The 26,320-nt window shown below is 37.0% G+C and overlaps 1 long non-coding RNA gene and 1 pseudogene across 4 annotated transcripts in view; one reads left to right on the top strand and one right to left on the bottom strand.

Annotated features, from left to right (window-relative positions):
• LOC149747846 (uncharacterized) overlaps nucleotides 1-26,320 on the top strand; it is a 325,556-nt gene that overhangs the window by 220,118 nt on the left and 79,118 nt on the right. For all 4 annotated transcript variants that reach the window (XR_016395135.1, XR_016395134.1, XR_016395137.1 and 1 more), the window contains one exon: nucleotides 15,297-15,435. This is a non-coding gene — a long non-coding RNA (uncharacterized LOC149747846). The remainder of the gene's footprint in view (nucleotides 1-15,296; nucleotides 15,436-26,320) is intronic.
• LOC111183276 (type 2 phosphatidylinositol 4,5-bisphosphate 4-phosphatase pseudogene) lies at nucleotides 955-3,332 on the bottom strand (annotated as a pseudogene).

Consider the following 26,320-nt stretch of genomic DNA (forward strand, 5'->3'; position numbering starts at 1 on the left):
TTCAGATGTATATATATATATATATATGCACATCTTCCATGTTATTATAAAAAATCTTTTATAAGAAAGAATGAAAGACCAAGCCCTGTGTGGAATAACCATAATCACTATGGGTTTATCTAGTTTTGAGTTTTATTTAATGTTTCCTCTCTATTCTTAAGATTTCTGATTCCTTAGCATAAAAGCTTTTTGAAGTACTTTTAAATATTTCAATAGTTGTGTTACTCTTAACCTTTTTTATGATGGTTTCTATAGATAATGACTGTTTTCATGAATATTTAACCAAAGAAGTGTAATAAGCTGAGGTAATTCTCTGCCTAGTTTAACATCTATTTTATATGGTGATTCATATGGCATCCTTTATTTTATGGTAGTTAAATATTTAGTCTATTAAAATAAGGTAAAAATTTTAAAGAACATTCATTTCAAAGTGGTTAGGATTCTCTTTTTAAAAAATTAATTAATCAATTTTTGGCTGCATTGGGTCTTCATTGATGCATGGGGGCTTTCCCCGGTTGCGGCGAGCGGGGGCTACTCTTCATTGCAGTGCATGGACTTCCCATTGCGGTGGCTTCTCTTGTTGTGGAGCACGGGCTCTAGGCCCACAGGCTCAGTAGCTGTGGCGCACAGGCTTAGCTGCTCCACGGCATGTGGGATCTTCGCGGACCAGAGCTCAAACCCGCATCCCCTGCATTGGCAGGCGGATTCTTAACCAGTGTGCCACCAGGGAAGTCCAGGATACTCTTAGATAATAAAATATATGTCCCTTTTTATTGTGATAGTAAAGAGCATACCTGTTTAGCATGTGGACTGCAGGTCAAACAAGCTTTATTGTGTCTCTAGTAAAGTATTCTGGATCAAATAGAAGATATTGATGATGATAAGTAGTTTCTCTTTCTTTTCTTTTTTTTTTTTTTAAGAGATGTGAAAGAATATGAAGACCAAGCTTTATTATTTGGAGCTTGAAAACTTAGCAGCAAAACAAACTATTTGCATATAATGTAGTACAATGAGCATTTGTTCATAAAAGACTCCCAAAGTCTTAAAACTTCATACATAAACCAGAGTGAAATCCACTAGGTTGGGCTTCCCTGGTAGCGCAGCGGTTGAGAATCTGCCTGCTAATGCAGGGGACACGGGTTCGAGCCCTAGTCTGGGAGGATCCCACATGCCGCGGAGCAACTAGGCCCATGAGCCATGACTACTGAGCCTGCGCGTCTGGAGCATGTGCTCCGCAACAAGAGAGGCCACGATAGTGAGAGGCCCGCGCACGGCGATGAAGAGTGGCCCCCGCTGGCCGCAACTAGAGAGAGCCCTCACACAGAAACGAAGACCCAACACACCCAAAAAAAAAAAAAAAAAAAATCCATTAGGTGAATGATTTAAAGATGTCCAGAGTAGCTTATTGAGAACTGCTAGATACTCTCTCACCTGCATGACCAAATCATAAACAAGCTTATGCAAAACCAAGTTCTGGATAACTCACTCTTATGGCTCCCCAATAACAAGCTCAGATAAGGCAGATCAAAGCTAAGAGATAAGCAACTGCCCAAGAAACATAGGTTACATGAAATTGCCTTGCAAAATCTTGGGTGCCAACAGTTAATCCAACTCCAGTGAAAATACATATCATTCCAATGGTAATATATGCACAGCAGCACCTTCGAGGAAGTGCACTACCCACTGAGGAAATATTTTTGCAGTGTGGGCATTTTGCCAGAGTGTTGAACCTCAGTTCCATCCACAAGAACATGTTTCCACAGTGCCCACACATGATCCTTGTACCTTCTGATTAGACTGGCAATGCAGGTTGAGCTGGCTGTTCTTCAGAAATAAGCATTACTAGGCCAAGGTTAATTATGTGTCTACAGGTGGGTCTTGGACATCCTATTTGCTGTGATGTGTCCTTATAAACGAGGAGACAATTACGAGGGCATCTAACATACTTCTTCCTTGTTGGGGGATTGTCGACTGGCCTAGAATCATTGTAAACCATGCACCTAACCACATGCTGGTGAAGCTTGCCATCCAAATTGATGAGAGACTGGCACACATGGCACTTTATTACTGGAATACCACTGGCGTCTGGGCTGGCGATGGCTGTGTATGGAGGTGGGAGTTCTGCTCTGGGGCTGCTTTCTTGTAAGTATAGCGGGGACATGGGAGTGACATTTCTTGAATGGGATGCGGAGAGCAGAGGCAAACGTTCGTCCACCCCATCAGCAGTCGTGACTGCAGCAGTGATGGCGGGGCTGGCAGGGAGAGGCTGAGCCTAGTAGTTTCTCTTTCTTAAATTCAGTTTCGTATTTATTATTAGATTTGAAATTGAGAGGTTTTAAAATCATGCCTTATTTTCAGTGCAGGAGATGTTGATCTGAAGAATGGAATTTGAAACTTGGTTCTGTTAATTAATTACATGAATTGAATGCTCAAAGCTTTATCTTTATGTCTAGTAAAGTAATAATAAGAATACCAATCTTACTGGTTTTTAAGGCATTTCAATGAGATAGTATATGTTAAATTATAATGGTATTGCTTGCTTGGCAAATGGTAGGGAGCTTTTTAAAAAACCTTCTTCACTATTTAGTACAACCATAACCTTATTAGGAGACTAGTGTAGGTAAGTGGTCTGTTAACTTTATGAGGGGGTAGAAGGCTCACAAAACATATTTTGTTAATATTTCAAAATACGGATAATTCAGAAACTTCAAACATTGTACTGTTGCATGAAATGACCTTCACAGGTCATTTAGTAAATAGTACTTGAAGTATGCTTGGGTTGCAAGGAATGAAATGGGTGACATTAGTTTAGCACAACATATCCTGTGGAATCAGCGTGTAACTCTTATTTTCTCCTTTAGCTTTGAGTGAAGAATGCAATTTCAGTTGAGCACAGAGTTGGAGATTCAGACAACTAGGGTTTTATTACCAGCTCCATCAATGACATACAGTGTGCCATTAGGGAAAAATTACTTTTCTGAACATCAGAATTCTCTTCTTTAAAATGGAAATGAAGTTGGTGGCTTGGAAAATAATGTTGGATTTGGCAAATATACGTACATTCAATATTCTAGAACACCTTTGATTTAATGAGACAATGAAACTCATACTGTGTTTATAATGCGAAGAAATAGCAAATAGGTGTCGTTGTAAATAGTGATGATGATAGTAATAAAAAATAAACAACTACATAGGAAGTTACATCAGCCGGTGTAGCCATATTGATGCAGCATGATGTGCTATGTTGTGAATGTGGAAGGGCAAAATCACCTGTGCCCTTTAAGAGCACTGCCAGCCAAATTAGCCCTCTCCAGTGTGATCTGAACTGGCATCACTATACAAGAACACCGACCTGAGTGCTCACATTTGATCTTGGTGATTGTGTGCCCTGTCATTCAGTATTTGTATGATTGTGTAAGCACAGGTGTATGTTAGCATATTTGTAGTTCTCCAAACTGTGGATCAAGGGGTTGTATATAAAACAAAGCAGGAAGAGTCGGTTGACACAAGACAAGGAGAGGAACTATTTTCATCAACAAAGTGATTCTAAACCGGTCTTCAAACCCATCAGGAGATTCTGTTAAGAACTAAGAATCAGGAAGACAGGCAGAAGGTGAGTAAGGTGGATAGTCAGACGCAATAGGGATCAGATTAACTGTTGTCTGATGTTCCTGTGGATGTACTAGGGTGAGAAAGATATGAATGTGAAGACAAGTACAATTAACCTCGAACTGGGAAAGAGACTCTTCAAAGTCTTTAACTAAAAGGGAAAGGGCTTTTAATTAGGTCCGTGGTGACTCGCAGTTGTGTAGGACTAATCAGGGTGAGGCTGGATCTAGTTTTAACATCCTGAGCAGAAAGGAACACAGCATTGGCCACCAGAAAATGTCAGTGAATGACAAGTATGGTAACATTTCTGATTTTTAATGTCTTTGGTTTATTCATGTATCCTATAAACAGGGATTTACATGATTTTAACCCATTAGATAGAGCCATATTTAAGAACATGTATTTATTATTAAATAAATCTGGAAGATGTAAATAAGCAAAAATATCAAAGAGCAATTTGGAGAGAAAAAACAATGAGATAGCACAAATTAAATGCAATAAATCTCAAGTCAGAAAAGAGAATAATAAAACAGAAAAAAAAGCTTTAAAAGATTCCTGCTATGCACAGAAAGGAAATTTTGTTAGTTTGTTTTGTAAATAATGGTAAATATAATTGGATAGACTTTTTTGTTGTTGCTGTTCGTAAGGATGATTTACTGGAAGCATAGTTCACAAAAAAATCTCACAAAATTCAGACAATTTAAATTAAATATAAAAATAATTCATTTTGCAATTATCTGTTGAGTAACCACTATGTACCTGTCATTATTCTAGGCACTGGAGTAACAAATAGAACATAAACATCAACTCCATCCTTATGGGCCTTATAATAGTGAGAGAGAGACAACGATAAATGAAATATTTTGACTGTAAATAAATTTAAGAATCAATAAAATAACAAACAAACAAGTAAGAGCAGAAAGGAAATCTGCAAACCTAGAACTAGTGAAGAAAAACAAAGAATCTCTGTGTTAAATTTTTTAATAAATTAGCCATCCAGGAAAAGGTTAATGGATTTAGTCATTCATATTTTTACCAATTAACTACGAAGAGGAATTCTGGAAAGATAGCAACATGCTCCCTCATTCCTGAATCCTTCTCCTTCCCAACTTAAAACCACTCTCAAATGAAATCCCTCAAGTGTCCCCTGAATGTTCCAAGGGAGAAAGCAAGCACCAGATTCCATTATCCTAGGTGCTCAGGGAGAGCCAAGAAACCAAATATTCCTAATTAACATTGACCTTATTGTTATTTTTTTTACTTACAAACACCCATCAGTGAAGAATACAATGGCCAGTAGTACAGTTAGGTACCACTACCTTGATTTGTGCTAAGGTACCAGCAGTTTTACCCATAGCTACTTCTGTACCATCATTGCAAAAGTCAACACATTTCTTCCATGGGGCCCAAAAAGTGATGTAATTAAAAAATATTACTCAATATTTTGAATATTTCAGTGCCAGTTGTGCTTGTTGTCAAAAATTCACATAAAACAAGCTCTTCCCGGTTGCTTATTTAGTATCCATAACAGATGAATACAAGCAAATGAGCAAGTCCAGCCACGTCTGTAGATTCATCCATTTGTAAGGAAAAACTACAGTTGTGCAGATGAGATATTATCTCATCTCCATGTTTTCAAGGAAAATTTTAATTTGACAAGATACTCTAATACCGCAAATTGGCACTGATGTGAATGGCTTTATTTTTCATCAGCAAGCATTGAGCAACGTCAGTGGTCCAAAGTTTTATTAAACCCTAGCTATTGTGTGTTCTTCTCTAGCCAATGGAATATGATAACATTCCCTGTAAGATATTTCAGTGGCTTCTGCAAGTCTAGTTTGAAAAACTGTAAGAAATAGTTTTGTCTGCTAAAGACTTTAGCCCAACTATGTTTTAAATATTTAATTATTTATTTTTTAAACTTTTGAATGCTTGGTCTCAAAATAACATTGCAACTTAACTGGCACTACAAAACTGTTTTAAAATATTCTGTTTCAAAAGACACAATAAAAAATTATTAGCATTTATAAGGTGAGGAAAGTAGCATTTTGTCAAAGTTTTGTTTCTTGGTTACAGTTTCACCAGGTTCCTTAGAGAAGATTTCTCTCTTCCATTAGTCAAATAACCCTCTAATATGAGAGTTTAATTTTTCTCAGCATTTTTAGTTGTAGATGGTGCATCTGTGGGTTGAGAAAATGAGTCTTCTTTTTTTAAGCCAATAATCATTCCTCAAATATATATTTCCTCTATTTGAAAATAAATGATTATATTCTAAAATAGTAATATTATTACTAAAAATATTATCTTTAGATAATTAAAAGATTAGAACTTTTTTAAAATTTAAAATTATACAAATCTAGACAACTTCTACTTCTTTTTGTGTTTCCATGTAGCTAAAAGGAGAATTTCAGAGTAAGATTTATTGGATGATAATGAGTTTACAAAGATTAAAAGAAGTATAATCAAGACTTCCCTGGCAGTCCAGTGGTTAAGATTCTGCGCTTCCACTGCAGGGGGCGCAGTTTCCATCCCTGGTCAGGGAACTAAGATCCCGCATGCCTCGTGGTGCAGCACGAAACAAAACTACATCCATGTTATGACTTCCATAAAAAGAAGTATAATCAGTGATAGTAATAGAATAGTGTAAGTACTAATTAAAAATTAAGTTAATTTATGAAAATTCAAAATATTTATATGCTATAGATTTCAGAAAACATAGGAATATTCCACACAAGCACATATTCCATTAGCAGTAAAAACACATGTCCTGCATAACATGTAGTTTCTGGAAAGATGTACTGCACACTTATTCATGAGTGAAAGTAAAAGGGCAAAAATATCTCCATATTATATAGCATGGAAGTAGTTTGGCTTAGCAGAACCCTTGAAATTGTCTTGGGAACTTCTAGGGGTCCTTCAACCACACTTTGAGAACAATTGTCCTACTGGAAAAAAGGGAGTGGCTCATGAGTACATTAAGCTGAATTATAGAACAATACAAAAAAGTTACAATTTTCACATTTTCTCTTTGATTAAAAATTTAAAATTCAAATTACATTTATATTAATAAATTCAAAGAAATATTCTTCCAAGGAAACTTTTAATCCACGTATCTCTATTTCTATATACATTAGTATGTCTGTGTGTCTGATTTATAAGAAAATTCTGATTGTTTAATATAAGAGCTGACTTTAACCATAATAGGAACATAACTTTAATTTCTTTGCAAAGAAGAGTAAATGACAACTTTATGAAAATGATTTCATTACGTGAAATTTATGTCTGCTATGGACAGGAATTCTAAAATATTTTCTTAGGCAGCATCAATAGCTCTGCAAGCACCACATGCTAAGAACATTAATCCCTCAATTCAAAAAATTATTTCTTTAGGACATACAAATACAAATGTGTCAAGGTAATAGAGTCAGAATTTTTAAAATGGCACTTTTAGGTGCAATGATAATGGTCACTGAATTGTCAAGTTGTGAATGCTGTGGTCTGGAAGGAACCTTAATGGTTATCTAGTTCAATTACCCATCAAATGCTTAATATACAGCTTCCCTGACAAGTTCAGTCTCTGCTTAAATGCCTCTAAATTAATATAGAAAAAGTACAATTCTTTAGTCTGTCATTTTTATGTGGCACTTTTGCTGGAAGTCCTTCTTTCTATAGAACAGACTTTGGGTTTTTTATGCCCACTTTCCTACTAGTTTGATCCTTGAGACTGAGAAGACATTCTGATTGAGTCGTTAAGTATTTATGCAATCTTTGAAAGTCACCTAAGTGATCTAACTCCAGTCTTTCATAGGAAATGCTTGCATTTCCTAAGGTTTCTTTAGGTTGTTTCTGCTCTCAAAATGGACAGTTTTTTCTCTCCACACACATGAATCCATAGCATGTGTGATCTTTCGTGATCTTCTAATCTTTGGAATCCCAATTTCCTTTTCTCAAACTTGTTAAAAATTCTACCTACTCTTTTTTGTGAGTTATTTGAGAACAGCAAAAATGGTGCTAAGCTGTGAATACTCTACATACCAGCAATTAAAACAACACCTGGTTTAAATTAAATATTAACATTATGGGAAAATGAATAAAGGGAAGTAATAAGTAGCATTTGCAACAGTTTAGTTAGGCAAAAGCACACACACATTTACTGCTATATTAAATAATAGAATTTGGGGCATTTGTGTCTTTAGTATGGTAGAAAAGGTCACAACAGATTGATGCTTCATCAGATAACAACTATATACTCTAGAGAAAACACATATACATACACATGCACACAGACATACCAACACGCAGTCTTACTTAATGACTCTTGGAAAGTGAATAAGAGCAGACATATATTAGAGGTGAGTTGAAATTTGGAAGAAAGGGCTGTCATGGGCTGAGCTTCCTATTTTGATGACCTGAGCTTGAGGCTAGCCAGAGCGTCAGGTACAAAGTAGTGAAGGGCAGCTAAAGAAGCAGAGGACAGAAAACAGGACAACCATGGCCTCTAGAGTGTGGGGAAGAAGTCCCGAAGAGGAAAAAGCCAAGGAAGAGGAATTCTAAATTGTATTTACACTCTACCCAAATCTCTGATTGACCCTGGGACCAAGCATACATGGAGCAAAATCAAGGTTAGCTGCTCCTAAGGATAAAAGGATAGAACTGAGATCTGCAATACCGCCCACTGCAGGTGAAACAGAATTTGCAGTTGGGGTCTAATCAATTTAACTGTTTACTAAAAACATTTTAAGAATAAGGGTCAAAAACATACCAAATTTGGTGAAAGACTTAATTTTACATCTTCAAGAAGTTTAGTGAACCACAAGTAGAATAAGTACAAGTGAAATGCCTAGCCACATCTAAATGAATCTGCTTGTAAATCAAAGAGAAAAAGAGAATACTGAAAGCAGTTAGGAAAAAGAAATGATTTGAAAGATTGTAGTTTTCACACCAGATACAATGAAGATCAGAAGACGATGGATCAAATCTCTGAAGTATGGAAAGGAAAAAAAATTGTTAAGCCAAAATTCTAGTACAGTAAAAATATGCTTTAAGAAAGAAGGTGAAATAAAGGCATTTTGGGTTAAAAAAAGCAAACAAAACCAAAAAATTATAGCAACAAAAAATTGTCAGCAGATCTGCACTTCAAGAAAGGCAGTTCTTCAAGCTGAAAGGAAGTGATACCAGAAATAAACTCACACACTAATGGTCAATTAATCTACAACAAAGAAGGCAAGAATATACAATGGAGAAAAGACAGTCTCTTCAATAAGTGGTGCTGGGAAATCTATATAGCTACATGTAAAAGAATAAAATTAGAACATTATCACCATATCCAGAAACAAACTGAAAATGGATTAGACCTAGGTGTAGGACATGAAACCACAAAACTCTTAGAAGAAAACATAGGCAGAACACTTTTGGACATAAATCATAGCAATATGTTTTTTGTCTCCTAAAGCAAAGGAAATAAAAGCAAAACCAAACAAATGGGGCCAAATTAAATTTAAAACTTTTGCACAGAAAAAAAAACCTTCAACAAAATGAAAAGATGACCTACTGATTGGGAGAAAATATTTGCAAATGATATGACCAATAAGGGGTTCATATACAAAATATATAAATGGCTCATAAAATTCAATATCAAAAAAACAAACAACCTGACTAAAAGATGGGCAGAAGACCTGAAATGACCTTTTTCCAAAGAAGACATACAGATGACCAACAAGCACATGAAAAGATACTGAACATCATTAATCATCAAGGGAATGCAAATCAAAACCGCAATAAGCTATCACTGCATACCTGTCAGAAGAGCTATCATCAAAAAGACCACATATAACAGATGCTGGAGAGGATGTGGAGAAAAGGGAACCCTTGTACACTGTTGGTGGAAATGTAAATTGGTGCAGTTACTATGAAAAACAGTATGGAGGTTCCTCAAATAACTAAAAATAGAGCTATCATATGACCCAGTAATTCCACTTTTGGGCATATATCCAGAAAATATTAAAACACTAATTTAAAAAGATATATGCACCCTAGTGTCCACAGCAGCATTATTTACAATAGCCAAGATACAGAAACAACCAAAGTGTCCATCAACAGACAAATGGATAAAGATGACTTGGTGTGTATATATATATATATATATATATATATATATATATATACATACACACACATGCATACACACACACACAATGGAATACTATTCAGCCATAAAAAGTAATAAAATTTTGCCATTGCACTAATGGAGATGGACTAGAGGCTATTATGCTTAGTGCAATAAGTCAGAGACAGATAAATACAGCTTGTTATTACTTATATGTAGAATCTAAAAAATAAAACAAACGAATATAGCAAAACAGAAACAGACTCACAGATACAGAGAATAAGCTAGTGGTTACCAGTGAAGAGAGTGAATGGGGGAGGGGCAAGATAGGGGTAGGGGATTAAGAGGTGCAAAGTACTATGTATAAAATAAGCTACAAGGATGTATAGTACAGCACAGGGATCATAGCTTTAAATGGAGTATATAAAGATTTTGAATCACTGTGTTGTATAAGTAAAACAAATATACTATTGTAAGCTAACTATTCTTCAATTAAAAAGAGAAAAATGACATTAGTGTAAAAACTGGTTAAATGCAAATAAAGCCTCCAGGTTAGTTATCAGCATTTTCCCAGTCTTATCATCTTAGTTTTGATAATTGTATGAATATAAAAATGTTAAAATTAAGGGAAGCTCTGTGAAGGTCTTTGGGAACCCTCAATACTACTTGGAAAACTTTTCTGACTGTCTAATATTATCACAAAATAAAAAGTTAAATAATAAACTTCTAAAGAAAAAAGAAAATCTTTGCAATTTGGGGCAGCAAAAAGTATAAACCAGACAAAAACACATTAAATTTAGCTTTATTATTACATCCTCTTTTTCTCTTCAAAAGACATGGTTAAGAAAATAAACCATGCCAAAGATTGGGGAAAATATTTGCAATATGTGTATCTGCCAAAAGACTTGTAACCAAAATACATAAATAACTTTTACAACTCAACAGTGAAAACAGAAACAAACTTCTAAATATAAAAATAACTTCATTGATGCCTCACAGAAGAAGATAAAGTAATGGTCCTAAGGGCATGATAAGATGCTTAACATTAGTCATCAGGAAAATCCACAAAAAAATGAGACAGAGGGCTTCCCTGGTGGCGCAGCGGTTGAGAGTCCACCTGCCGATGCAGGGGACATGGGTTCGTGCCCCGGTCCAGGAAGATCCCACATGCCGCGGAGTGGCTAGGCCCGTGAGCCATGGCCGCTGAGCCTGCGCGTCCGGAGCCTGTGCTCCGCAACGGGAGCGGCCACGACAGTGAGAGGCCCGTGTACCACAAAAAAAAAAAAAAAAAGAGAGAGACAGAGCTACATGCACAAATAGAACGGATGAAATTATAAAGACTAACCATACTAAGTGTTGGTGACAATGTGGAATATAAAATTACTCATGATGGAAATATAAAATTAGATAACCAGCTTGGAAAACAAATTTGTACTTTTTAAAAATTTTAAATATACAACTAACAGATGACCCATCCATTCCACTCTTGAGTACCTACCCAGGAGAAACACACAAAGACTTGTATATGCATGTCCATAGCAGTTTTATTTAAAATAGCTCCAAACTAGAAATAACCCAACTGTCCATCAGCAGATATGTGGTTAGAAAAATAAAACAAAGCAATAAGAATGAAGAAATTACTGGTGCATTCAATCACATGGTTAAGTCTCAAGATCATTATGCCGAGTGAACAAAGCCAGACATAAAAGAGTACTTACTACATAATTCCATTTCCATAAATACAAACTCCTTCATACTGACAGAAAACAGATCAGTGGTTGGCTGGGTTGAAGGTAGAGAAAGGGCTTGACTACAAAGGGGCACCAGCAGTCTTTTGGGGGTCATGGAAATATTCTGCTTTTTTAGTGTATTGGTGGTTTCATGGATGTGTGCATCTGTCAGAATTCATTTAATGGTACACTTCATATGTACGCAGTTTACCATTCCTAAAACATACTTCAAAAAATTTGATAAAAATAAAATGGAATAGCAACATAATTTACAATTTGGAGACACCTCAGAGCTCATTTAGTAGCCTTCCATGAGAAGGGGATCATAGTTTAGAATCTAGATTTTTTTTGCTTCCCAGCCTGTGCCGTATTAACTACATAAATATGTACATGTATACCTATATAAGTGAAAATTCAGAATACTCTAGGACATAAGACTTTGAATCTTGTTTAAATTCTGAGAGCAACTTATTTTCAAATATGTACCTCTGGACTACTTTGTCTTTCTTGCTAAAAGGGGAGAGGGAAGGCCACTGGGTTCTCAGAACATCCTAGTTTGCCTGGCTTTGCCAGAAATGATAGGAATTCCTATTAGGATACATTTCCAAGCCCTGGAAATGTTTTCAATAAACCATGAGGAGTTTTGGCTCAACCTCCTGTTCAGTTCATGCTTCTTGGGCTTCACAGAACACTCAGTCTGCAACATGTGCTAGAGAACTGGGTGAGGCTATGATGGAAAACTTCTGCTGTCATCTGCTACTTTGCGTTTTCTTTCATTCAGTTCTCCATTTCCACCTGCGTGGGAAAGGAGACCTCAGGCTCGCGGCAGAATGGGAGGTAAGGGCTAACCCTTCCCAGGTCTTGGAACTAGCCCTCAGGGATCTCTCTTATCCAGCACATCTGAGCTAGTCCCAGGATCTTCATCTTGTCATTTGCAAAACTCAGTGCAAAAGAAGTGTTTGAACATTTTTTTTACATGGCACACTCCAGCATTTATCTGGAACACAAAAAAGTTCAGTTCAGTTAACACGTGACTGGAGCTGGGGAATATATAGAGCGTTTCTAAGCACTTGGTGGGATCAGAATCTTGTAGAGGATACAGATGCAGTAGTTGACCATTGTGTACCCTATGCACAGAGATATATGTTGGATATTTATGGAGGCTATTCTTTTTTCCCTGAAATGAAACCCAGATGGAATAAAACACAACAGAGAAATTTTGACAAAAAAAGGTTTAAATTTTAATTTAAAAAATTAGAAAAGGGCAAAGTCCAAGTAGGAACTTTTTTCCTTGTAATTTCCTTATTGTGAAGCAAATGTTTGGATAACCTTAAAACCAATCTTACTACTTTGTCCTTCTTTGACAATGATATCAGGCTGTTTTATTCAATAGAATGGTGGAATGGGTCACCTCTGAAATCCAACTCTTGGAAACGACTCTACATTTATAGCCCTAGATGCTGCCAGCCTTCCATTCAGGTCTCTGGGACTCTAACAAGAAGGGTTGGTTCCTCTAACAATTCTTTCTATCTTCTTACATGTGGCTGTATCTGTTCTCAAACTTTTGGCTCTTCCCACCAGGTCTTTACAAAGATGCAGATGTTTCTTAAAAGTGGCAAGAAGATCAAAGGGACTTTTTGTGCCTGATGTGCTAGAATGGCTCGGAGTTCCGTTAAATCAGATTTGGACATATTAAATAAAACCAGTAACTAGTGGTTTGCAAAGGTTGCTGGTGAAAGAATGGAGCTTCATAGGTCAACATTGCAGCACACAAAAATATGCCAGGTTTAATTGTCTTTTTCTTTTTAATTGTATCTGGAGATAGAAGATCAACAAAATGGATGCCGCTGTACATTACAGCTGATTTGTTTTAGAGTATTAGTGCTTCTGCAATTAATTAGCCCATGTCTATGGACTGTCGCTTGCTTCTTTTTTATTCTAAATATGACCAAAGAGTGTAGTTACCAAATGTAATGATGGCTCAAAGCAGAATTTAATATACAAACATAAAATGAGCATTGGCTTCATGCAAAGCACTGAATAGGAACTGAGGAAACAAACAGAAGCTTTTCCTACCCACACAGAGGACACACGCTAAAGGGAAGAATAAAACAGTCATGTAACTGCAATATACATAAGCCCCATAAAATTGTACAAAACGTTTATGGACTCTGAAGAAAAAGAGCTCAAATCCAGTTGATATACATTTTATCTTTGATGTACTTAAATTACTTCTGAAGCTATCTTTCCTTTACATCCTGGGGTACCTGCTTTGATTCTCAGACTTGCTGTCAAGTGATTAGTAATCCTGATAAGGTTTTTTGTTTGTTTGTTTTTATTTTTAATTAATTAATTTATTATTTTTGGCTGCATTGGGTCTTAGTTGCGGTACATGTGATCTTCGTTGAGGCACACGGGATCTTTTGTTGCGGCGTGCAGGCTTCTTTCTAGTTGTAGCATGCGGGTTTTCTCTCTCTAATTGTGGTGTGCAGGCTCCAGGGCGCATGGGCTCTACAGTTTGCGGCACCCAGGCTCTCTAGTTTAGGCACGCGGCCTCAGTAGTTGTGGTGTACGGGCTTAGTTGCCCCGTGGTCTGTGGGATCTTAGTTCCCTGATCAGGGATCAAACCTGCATCCCCTGCATTGGAAGGCGGATTCTTTACCATTGGACCATGAGGGAAGTCCCCCTGATAAGGTTTTAAATGATAGGGTGTTTGCAGATATGACCTGTCTCAAGTATGTTTGCATTTTAAAGCTATACAAATCCACAGGAATGAAACTATTGATATAATAACAGGCAGAAGGATTGATTTATTTGCTGTAGGTCCTTGACTGACCTCTTAACATCTTTCAGTTAAACCATTACATTTAAGAATAACCATGGTATATCTTTGATTTAGGTAAGCTCTCTGGATGTGTTCTACAGTTCTCTATTTTATTTTTTTAATAAGTGTATTTATTTAATTTTCAGCTGCGTTGGGTCTTCATTGCTGCTCGTGGGCTTTCTCTAGTTGTGGCTAGCAGAGGCTACTCTTACTTGCAGTGCGCAGGCTTCTCATTGCAGTGGCTTTTCTTGTTGTACAGCACGGACTCTAAGCGTGTGGGCTTCAGTAGCTGTGGCATGCGGGCTCAGTAGTTGCGGCTTTAGAGCGCAGGCTCGGTAGTTGTGGTGCACGAGCTTAGTTGCTCCGTGGCATGTGGGATCTTCCTGGACCAGGGCTCGAACCCGTGTCCCCTGCATTGGCAGGTGGATTCTTAACCACTGCGCCACCAGGGAAGTCCTAGTTCTCTATTTTAAAAGCTCTACAATATTTGTTTCTACTGTGATATTAAACATTTCTCTCTGAAATTGGCATTATTCTTTGCAATTGAGCTATAATTTTCTTATAATTGAGACACACTGAATTTTTAATTTAAGTGTAAAGGAGGAACAGAAAGGGGCCTGATCCCAATAGATGATACTTCTGTGCTGAGCTTTGATAAGAGCTCGCCTAAGAGGCATCTAGTAAGTAGACTGGATGGTCATTCCAATGTGAATGAAAAGGAAACTGAATTTTAAAATATCAGAAAAATGCACATAACTAGGAGAAAAAACACAGCAGCTTGAGAACTGGATTATTCTCTTAGTGTGTACTTTTCTCCTACAGCCTAGAATTTTCTTAGGCACCAAGAAAGAAACCTCATGAACTTCCTTGCATTTCTAAAATTCTATGATCCTATGATCTCACTTTCCATTTGGGTACAATTTATATACTTTGTCAGTGAATTTGAGTGATACCCTATGTTTGAGAGAAAAACAGTTGTCTTTCTCTTAATTTAATAAATATTTACCAAGAAACTTTTGTGTTTCAGACTTGGTGCTCTGTGCTGAAGTCATAGAAGAATGAATGGTCAGGCTCTCAGATGGATTACTCTCTAGTGAGTATCTAGATTGTTATTAAACATTCAAGCTACAAAAAACCCCAAAACATTGCAGGCCATAGATAAAGAGGTAAGCATTTCATTTTCACTTTACTTATTTTTTCAGTGACTTTATTATTTAAAAACAATTTTATTTTATATTGGAGTAGAGTGGATTAACAATGTTGTGTTAGTTTCAGGTGTACAACTCATTTCCACTTTAAATATTCTTTGTCATCTCTTTCTCATCACTGTCACCACATTTCATTATTTGGAGTGAAGGTGTTTCTCATCTTAAGGAATTGAGTTTGGGGCTCAGCCCTTTTAAGAGAAAAGACTTTAAAAATTGTAAGAAATGACAGTTGCTGCCATGGTATTTCCAAAAAATTTATTATTTCTAAGTCTTATGCAAGGATGAGATACAATGAGTGTTTTCAGCATAGTTAAGCAAGGGTGTAATAAAATAATTAAGATATGAAGAATATAACTCAGGCTAATTCATATTTATTCCATATGGAATTCTTTTCCAATGGACAGAATTTTTTATTCTAACATGGTTTACTTTAGCATGGAATTCCATATTTTACATTTAACATGGGATTCTTATTTTCCACTCTAGCCAGAGTAGTTTATTTACTGAGGTAACAACAAAACATCATTTCATTATGAAATAAAGACTGCTGTAGATTCTGGAAATAAATTAATCAGCAATAAAGAGAGAGGGCTCAACAATAGGAATATCCACATGTCTTACAGGGGACAGTGGAGAGGTCAGACGGCTGAGAAAAGTTAATATTACATGATACTTTTAGAGAACGTTCTGGTTCTGGAAAACTCCTGCCATTAACTACCCACGCATCTCTTTTAAGAAGTTGTCCATTTTACTTAAAGATGACATCCACCTTGTTGCTATTCCCACCCTGTTGTACCTGCCTTGAACCACAAAGGTCCCTTAACAGTGAAAGTTATGCCACCTGCTAAGCAGATGGATTGCAGGAATAGTCCAATTTGTTGAGCCATTGACCAGGGGGTGTTGTTAAGTATTTGTAGTCTAATAGGTGATATGGTAACATTTATGACTTGGAAGCCTAGAAGTTAATTTTTTTTGTGTCATTTTGTTTTAAGAAAATAAGAAACCTATTAGGCATCTGAATTTGAGTAAAAAAAAACCTTGTTTTCACCTTTTCCTATATTTGTACATTATTGAATTGTGTAAACCCTATCTAGAGCAAGGCTCTGAGGACAGAACGACTAAGTCAAATCCTGGCCTTGATACTCACTAGCTCTGTATCCTTGAGAACTTCACCACCTCAGCTGCATCATCCATAAAATGGGAATAATCACTGTACATAATTCTTTTGGTTATGCTTATATTAAGTGAGGAAAAAAACCTTACAATTATATCATCTTTTTAAACACTATCATACATTTTTACCTATTAACGTGCTCAAAATTTTCCACTTCCTAATGCCCAATCTTCATACTTGATGAAAGGAGGGAAGACCCGAGTTCTTACACCTCTTTTGTTTTTACTTTCTTAATTTTTCCTATTCAAGAATATTGACTTGGATTTGGAGCAAAGTCATTGTGTACTATTTGTTGGTTTAAATTACACAGCAGCTTTTGCTTTATCATGAAGTTCTCCAGAAAATTCTATTGTTCATACCCATAAATTTTAGTAAATGGGTAAGCAAGAAAACAACAATATTTACAGATAAGAACTTTTGGGACATTCCTTTGACATTTGGAACAAAATTACCTTATTCTTTTTGGTTGTTTAAACTATATAAACTACATAAGCAGCATGTACATTTCACAGATGATTTCCTGGAAACTGTATTGTTCATACATTCAAATTTTAGTCAATATATTAACTGAAACAATCATGTTTTGAGGTAAGCATATCAGAGTCGCCCTGAATCATTTTTTCTAGCTGTGATGATAATGGATTTTAATGAAAAAGCAGGGTTTGTTTTGCTAAGTAACTGCTGGAAGTTTTTAATGCCTTGATATTGGATTAGAGCACTTACATGGCAAGAATCAAACTGAGACATGAAGGAATAATCATTCCTTGCCTCAGGAATGAAAAACAAAAGAACAAAACATCCCAAAGGTAGCACAGGGGCCAATATTCCAGGAGAAAGCAGAAAGGTTTCTTTGGAACCCATACATATCAGGTAACCTAACCCAGGTAACAACCAGAAGAGGGAACAGACTTCAGTATGAAAATAGTAGTTATTTTTGTAATGAGAAAACACATAGTTTACTTTTTCTTGTTATACTAATGAGAAAGTTAAGTCAGTCTAGGGACTATCAAGATACTTTCAGTTTCATGCTTTTTAGATGTTCATAAAGTAAATATTAATGATATATATTAGAAACCATTGGCAAAGATTTTCTAAGAAAAATGAGGCTGTTGGAGTCTTAAATTCTTTTTACTATCTCAATTTACTTGCTGCAATCAAGCAATTTAGTGCTGCCCATTGAGATGGGTGAGGTATATGAATATTGTTGTAGGGTAATCCTATGTTGATACTTGTAATATCAAAGAATGCTACTACAGAAAATAATTTAGAATCATTCTAAGTTTTGCAATCTTCCAGAGTTGGATTTTACAGATTGGATCTCAAAATACCACATTGGGATGGGGTACAGAGGTAAAGCAGCAGATCGAACTTTTTTAGTTTTGTGAACTTTTCTTTCATAATATCATTGGTGATATCTTAAAGACATCTGAGATTGCTCTGAAAGTGGTGCAGAACCTGGGAATATTAGAATATTGTGTTATGATTTGCTTCTTTTCCTGTTAAAGGACTCTAACTTAGCCATTGTATTTGTCAGTGTTCTCTAGAGAAACAGAACTAACAACACTTGTGACACCAGATGGGTGTTTTTTTTCCCCACACCAAGCAAATCTGGGACACCAGCTGGGTGTCCTGCAATTTAACTCAATTCTGACACTGTCTACTTGGAGATAGCATCGGATCCCTCAAGTTAAGTGCTCAGTCCCAGGAGACTATACTACAGATGCCAATCACAAGTAATTGGTCCCCAGGTTACCCACAAATTCTGTCTAACTTGACTACAAATTGGAGGTTCCTATAACCTCCTCCCTCTTGGATTTGGTTATTTGCTGGAATTGCTCACAGAACTCAGGGAAACACATTTACCACTTTATTAAAGATATTATAAAGTATACAGATGAATAGCCAGATGAAGAGATACATAGGGCGAGGTATGTGGGGAGGGACTTGGGAAGTCCATGTCCTCTCTGGGCATGCTTTTTTGAACCTGGAAGCTCTCTGATCCCTGTCCTTTTGGGGTTTTATGGAGGCTTCATTACATAGGCATGATTGATTAAATCATTGGTCTTTGGGCTTCCCTGGTTGCGCAGTGGTTGAGAGTTCGCCTGCCGATGCAGGGGACACGGGTTTGTGCCCCGGTCCGGGAAGATCCCACATGCCGCGGAGCGGCTGGGCCCGTGAGCCATGACCGCTGAGCCTGCGCGTCCGGAGCCTGTGCTCCGCAACGGGAGAAGCCACAACAGTGAGAGGCCCGCGTACCGCGTACCGCAAAAAAAAAAAAAAAATCATTGGTCTTTGGTGATTGAACTCAATCTTCATCCTCACTCCACTCCCTGGAGGTCGAAGGTGAGGAGTGAGATTGAAAGTTTCAATCCTCTAATCACAAGGTTGGCTTTACTGGCAAACAACTCCCTTCTTAGGTTACCTTGGAAAGCTTTCCGAAGGTCACCTCATTAACATAACAAAAGACACCTTGGTTGCTCTCAACACTTAGGAAATTCCAATGGTTTTAGGACGTCTGTGCCAGGAAGGGGAAGAAGACCAAGTATATATTTCTCATTATAAATCACAATATCACACTTAATAAATCTAGGGACTATACATAATACTCGAAGTAATAACTCCCGTCCTTGTAAATATTTCTATGTCACATTTGAAGTTTCGAACATTGGACTGATTGGCTTTAGAACAAGTTTATTTGGAGCCAAAAAGTGATGACCAGAATATTAATAACGTGAGAGATGCATTTCCTTTGTGGACTTCCAAGTTGGAGTCTGAATATTATGGTGTGTTTCAAGCTATCCCTTGCTCTCACCCCATTCTTTCTTCCTAAACAAGGGACTAGCTGCTTAATGCTGAGAAAATTGCCCTGAAGATGTTAGTTTCAGGTGCTTTTCAGTGTTTTGTTTTCTGACAAAGTGCAGCGGTCACATTTTCAGAAAGCAAGAAGAGGTGTGGGAGGAGAAGAGCAAAAAGGGGGAAAGGTATGAGGTTAAATGGACAGCATAGTGGATGATTGAAGGTCATGGGAGTGATAAGGTAGACTACACCTGGAGACCATTGTGATGTAATCAAGAAAGCTGAGACCTTCATGCCACGTCTAATTGTACTTTTCCCACTTGTTTTAAAGCATGTAAAAACCAAGGAACGACCCAATCCTGGTTCATACGCGTTTATAATTCATGGAATTTTTACTAATTATCTATGGACAGAGTATGACCTACCATGTCATCTTGCTTTGAAATGCTTCTTTTGACTTTCCTGAGGGATCTCAAACTTACTGCTCTGTTGATTTTCCTAGTCATTTACACATTGTATTAATTTCCTGTTGCTGCTGTGAAAATCCCCAAAAAGTTGAGGGCTTAAAACAACATAAATCTATTTTTTCACAGTTCTGGGAGTCAGAAGTATAGAATCAAGATGTCAGTGGGGGTGTGTTCCATTGGGAAGCTTCAGGGGAGAATCCATTCCCTTACCTTTTTCAGTTTCTAGAGGCCGCCTGCTCCCTTTGCCTCATGACCCCTTCTTCACATCACTCCAACCTCTTGCTTCCATGGTGACCTTTTCTGCTACTCACTCTGATCCCCCTGCCTCCCTCTTGTAAGGACCCTTGTGATTACATTGGACCCAGTTAGATAATCTAGGATAATATTCCCATCCCCCAATCCTTAGTCACATCGGAAACATCCCTTTGAACATGTAAGGTGACATATTCACAGGTTCTAGGAAATTTAGGACATGGACATCGTCAGGGGCTCATTATTCAGCCTATTACAAGGATTAGGAGGGAACAAATTATTATCCAATTTGGCAGATACAGAAACTGAACTAATGGGGGTCACAGAGGCTTTTATGAAGTTCTACTCATAGTTAGAGGAAGAGCTAGGGTCAGGATCCAGAGCTCTGGATTCTTATAGATTGTCAGACTTCTCTCTGATGCAACTGCTGATCCTTGGACTAGGACTGTGCCAAGCAGGCACTTCCACTTCCACTCTGATTACGTTTCTACCAGGATGAACCAGGCATTTGGTAACAATTCTTCATAGTTTCCCCTCGGAGTCATGAGATTTGAACTGGACACCTCCACTACCGAAACAATTGCAGCATTATCGTGCCTTGGATTGGAATTGGGAGGATCACTAAATGGCGTGACAATTTCTCACTGCTGGCCTACTCCCTTAAGAAGAATTTGAGCAATCAAGTAACTTTTGTTTTTGCATGGTGACATGTAGACAATCCCCTAAATTAATCATGGACAACAAGTTGGGCTGACAGTTACTAAGAACAATGAAAAGAAAATATAAGGGTCCACATTATCTAAATATTCATTATCTGTGTCCTTTGATTTAGAAAAGTTATAATTAATGAGGTAGAGGGCATTATAATAAGAACATATTTACAAACAAATCAACCCTTTATAAAATTAAGTCCCCAACTGATAACTAAGTAACACTCTGCTCTACTTCTCATCTTACTGATTTTTGGATATCGTTAACACTAAATAATACAATGCACATAGAATGAACATCAGTTAAGACGAAAATGCTAATTTTCCAATACTGTATTGGAGACTTGATCAAACCACAGGCAAATCACTGACATTAGAATTAGCATGTTTAGACTGCTTAATACTGATTAAGAAAAAATAACAAGGGTAATGATAAGATTGATGCTTCTAAAGAGCATGATTTGATTTTTCAAATGATTAACAGAAGCCCTTAGGGAAACTGATGAAGATCTAAAATATCTGTTGTAAAGACGAAATATAACCTGAAGAAAGTTGTCATTCAGAGCTTTCATATAACATGTGATTGATTTAAAAATTTTTTTCCTCCATTGTAAGAATTAAGTAGAATTTCAATTACATTTTGAAGTTAATGAATAAAAAATCAAACAGCATCTTAATTTAGTTTCATTTTTAAGATAACGTCACTTGATTTTTTAAAAAATTTATTAATTTATCCCTATCTTAAATAATTTATATAGTTTTTCCCACTGCAAATGACCCTCAGGTAATAAGGACTTTCTGTATTTCAGAGTCTGTAGTCCATCCTTAGTGGGCCAGTAAACATTTGAAGATTTCTAATTCCAACCATCAGTATATGGTTGTGAAACACAACTTAAGGCTACCAGTTTCTGGGCACAGTTTAGGAAGTTTTGAAGTGGTAAATAGGACCAATGACAAACAGTTAACTGAGCTTCCTGGGAGGACAGTTTTCTAAAAGACTTTCTTAGGTTTTACTGGAAAAAGAATCCTTCCTTCAGGGAATAGACAAATAGACCACTTCGAGGGCTTACAGGAGCCCTAGAAACCCTTAAATAACTTTGGAGTGAGGTGGAGGGTGTGGCCACTTCTGACCAGCAGCCTCTGATTCCAGAAAGGTGAGCCAGCCAAATCTTTCAGTCATTGTGAGGCCTCCTAGTGGCTCAGAGAATCGAAGAAGCACTGATCAATTCAATTAGATGAAATTACATGAAATCTATCAGGGACCCTGAAAAGACTGTTAAAAGAATGCCTTTGTTGTATAAGACAAAGCTACTAAACTGTTAATATTCCTATGTTAATTGCTTAGTAATGTGTATGCAGTTAACCCAGTATATTTTTGACGTACTCGCGACTATGTTCTTTCATTGTTCACTGAGTTCCCCGGATAAGAATAACTTGAGATTTTATAAAACAGAAAGAAATAGTTGAATTTGGGTGAGAACAGTTGATTATTTGAAGGTGCTATAGTAACATTCTATCAGGGAAAGTCCTTTAAAAAATAGTATACTAACAAGGGTGGTTTGAAGAAGTGGTGTCTGAACAGGAACTTGCTCCATCTTGAGTGTTTTCATAAAACTGTATACACCGTTCTGTTTACTCTTTCTCTCTCTCTCTCACACACACACACACACACATACACACACACACACACATACACACACAGTTTGTTTAGCTTTCTGCTTCCCCTGCTAAATTTTAACTTTCTAAAGACAGGAGCTGTGGCCTCTCAATTACTTAATTCCAATTCTCTCAATTTAAAAGAGTGGATTAAATGAATCTATGAACTTGAATAATTTAGTGTCACAGTTCCACATGTGGCTTTATTTTTCTTTCTCAATATCTGGACTCATTCACTTTCTCTTGAACTATAAAGTAACAAGTTGTAATAACTGGGAAGGTAGATCTAATTCCAGTAATTGAATAATGTCTACCTCCTAGAGAGAAGGAAATAAACTAAGATGATGTTTTATCATCATTTCTGGATTTATGATTTATTCTAATTAATTATATATAGATTATGTGAAAGGAAGACCAAATAATATTTAAGAGCCTAGGATCCATGCTGCAATAAAATCCCGAATGATAAAGGAGCTACAATGTACTACAATTTCCTGAGTGTCTACCATGTATGAGGGGTTTTGCTAGATGTTTTACATGTAATGTTTATACCAAGATGCTTCCTTGCAGCTCCTTTTTACAGAAGAGCAAATTAAGCTGAGTAATTTCCCCTGCATCACACAGAAAAAAGCTCAGAAATGGCAGAAAACCAGAATTAAAGCAGTCAGATTCTGAAGTACTTTGGTATGTCCTGGGTCTTTTATAGTCTGGCAAAAAGTACGCTCAGTTTGGGATAAGGGAGACTGAGTCTAAAGAGGTCATTCATTGGCTGGTAGTAGCTAATTCGGGGTTCCCTACATAGAGTCCTCTTTCAGTTAACACTCCACCTTTGTGAATTCTGAGTAGCTTCTGTAGACGATGTGGACCACAAGTCTTACTGAGTCAGCTGTGTAGTAATGTAGTAGGTTTGCACTCTCATTAAGTACAGAAGCCTCTAGGAGCGGATGACCAACCCATCCCCTCCCCCTCAATTAGGTCTTTTACATGTGGTGCTCTGGCAGCCTGTCTGCCTCTCTGTTCAGATACAGAGGGAGTTACCCATGTACTACACTATATTTAGCCTGGAACTGGCAGAATACAAAAAGCCAAATAATCCTGGCAAATACAGAGACCATTAAGTTTGCATTAGATCCAACCACTGTTTGAGTCTCTATAAATAGACTTTTTCTTTATTGGATATAAGTGAAGCTTATAGTGTTCTGTTCTTACCTATAACTCATGTCATTGGAGCTGGCCAGTCTGTGGATCCTTTGCAGATAGAATGTCTGATTCTGAGTGGTGCAGGCTTGGTACGGATGGCTGCTGTGTCCCTGGTTTTGTTAAGGAACGATTGGGGAAGGCAAAGGGATTGTTGAAGCATAGCTGCCTCATAAACTTAATGTATATGCCTCCATAACTCCTCTTCCAAAAATATGAGCTTATCAATGGAGATGATTTATCAATGTTTATATCAACACCATCAGGTGGGTAGAAGCTATCAGCCTTAAAATTAATATCTGTGTCAGCTGCATCCTTAGTGTTGTATCTAAAATGACTTTCTCCATTGGCGTCACCCTTCCAAACACTGTTTCTGTTTGCCTCTTCATAGGTCCCTTGATAACTCTGGATGCAGAATGGGGCAGGCTACAGGCAAGGCACACATAGATTCATAAGCACACTCAACTGGCAAGGTAGAGACTCGGATTTTCATTAGAGAGTTGACAATAGTTACCTGTGTAATTCTGAATGAGGTACTCAATTTCTCTGAGCCTCAGTGTTCTCATATAAAAATGGGAGACTCACCTAATTGACAGATGAGACATCTTTCAGCTCTGAAATTCAGCGGTTCTACTAGAAAATGGCAAGGAAACAGCAATGATTTCCCATCAAAACCTAGAGGCTTACAAGGTTTGGAGGCCTTCATTTGGTGATAAAAGCAGAGTTGGGGGAGAAAACTATGAAAACAAGGTCCTTTTTGCAACTGGGCTCTAAGAAATGGGATGAACAGGGCATTCCTTCATGCCTTGTCTTGCAATCTCTGTCACCCTGTGCTCTTCCTTCCCTTGCCTTATAATTTGGCTCAAATATTATTTTCCAAAAATAATTCTCCTTATTCTTCCCACAGTTTATGTTCCAGCAACTGCCTCCATGGAGTTCCCTATTGAGGTACCTGGATGTGATTGACATTTCTGTTCTTTCTCAGAAAGTTTTCAGAGATGTCTTTCCAGCTACATCTCCCCAATTCTGTACACCAAATCATATCCACACTTCAAGGTTCAGTTCAAATATCACTACATCCTCAAAGTTCTTCATAACACTCCATTTGAAAATACTATCTTCATTTACTATTCCATACTAACTTCTACTCATTATACTCATATCTCTCTTTTTCATAGATGTGAGTATATATATGTATTGAGTATGACTCCTTCCTTAATTTCATATTGCCTTACAAATAGTAACTGCTCAATAAATATTTGGTGGGTAGATAATAGTCACAGATTATTCATCATGAACTCGTATACCATATTGTGATTCTAAATGAGAAGGAATGAAACTAGGAAACAGAAATTGGAAGGGGTGTATTGGAATCCTTGGAAGGGGGATTTGCAAATGCATATTTGCTTTGGTTTCTTTTGTTGACATAGTATTCGACTAATTTTGAAATTTCAACTAAGCTGAGAGTACTTGATAGTTATATTTTTCTTAAAATAACTCATAGCTTTAAAAATTGAGGATTGCAACACTTATTTATTGTTTATTGATTTCGCTGATAATTCTGAATTCAAATTTTCATTGGTGTCAGGTTACACTTTGGTTTAATAACATCAACCAGACATATGCTGACCAAAAATGCTACTTTCAGTAAGAAGCCTCTCCTGACACCGAGCTAGATATGTTCTCACTCTGACTTGAAACCCTTTGTATTTTTCAAATTATATTAGCACATTTGGCTGCAGATTGCAAAAAGTTATGTTCTAGTCCTGTCTTCTTATTATATTTCATCCTTATTCATCATTTTTTCACCCACAAAACTAAAATTATTCTTTTCAGAGTAAGAAATAATAAGTAGTAGTAGTAATTAATGCATTACATTGTATGTCTTATAAGGAAGCTTGTTTTTCTGGTTTCATAAGGCTTTAAGATCTTGAATAGTTGCTAGAACTTAAGAACTTCCCTTTGTTGCTCAGCTGATCATTTCATCACTGTTTATTTCTTAGTTGAATCGTTTTCCTTCATCTTCAAATAGCTGCTCTGTTCCATACCACATGGAATATATATCAAGTTGCCCACTTTTGATTGTGTCTGACGCACACTGATTTGATTTTCAAGTCCATATAGCCAATATATAAATTCTCCCATCCAAGCTCATCCATTACATGTGTGGTCTATTTTGATGTTGCTTTGAAAATAAATAATGAATTTGCAATACTTCTGGTGAGAGTTTCAAGAAACAAATGTAGACAATATGCAGATTTTAAAATAGTTAACCTGGGTTTTCAAAATTTATGATCATATTCATTTCTTTATAATGCTTTTTTTAAAAAAAATTTTATTTAATTTATTTATTTTTGTCTGTGTTGGGTCCATGTTGCTGTGTGTGGCCTTTCTCTAGTTGCGGTGAGCAGCACTTACTCTTCGTTGCTGGGTGCAGGCATCTCATTGTGGTGGCTTCTCTTGTTGTGGATCATGGGCTCTAGGCACAAGGGCTTCAGTAGTTGTGGCACACGGGCTTAGTTGCTCCGCGGCATGTGGGATCTTCCCAGACCAGGGCTCAAACCCGTGTCCCCTGCATTGGCAGGCAGATT

This window comes from Delphinapterus leucas, chromosome 12 (genome assembly GCF_059928025.1).
Source record: "Delphinapterus leucas isolate spDelLeu-1000000601 "Yukka" chromosome 12, BTC_Dleu_Yukka2, whole genome shotgun sequence".
Taxonomy (NCBI): domain Eukaryota; kingdom Metazoa; phylum Chordata; class Mammalia; order Artiodactyla; family Monodontidae; genus Delphinapterus; species Delphinapterus leucas.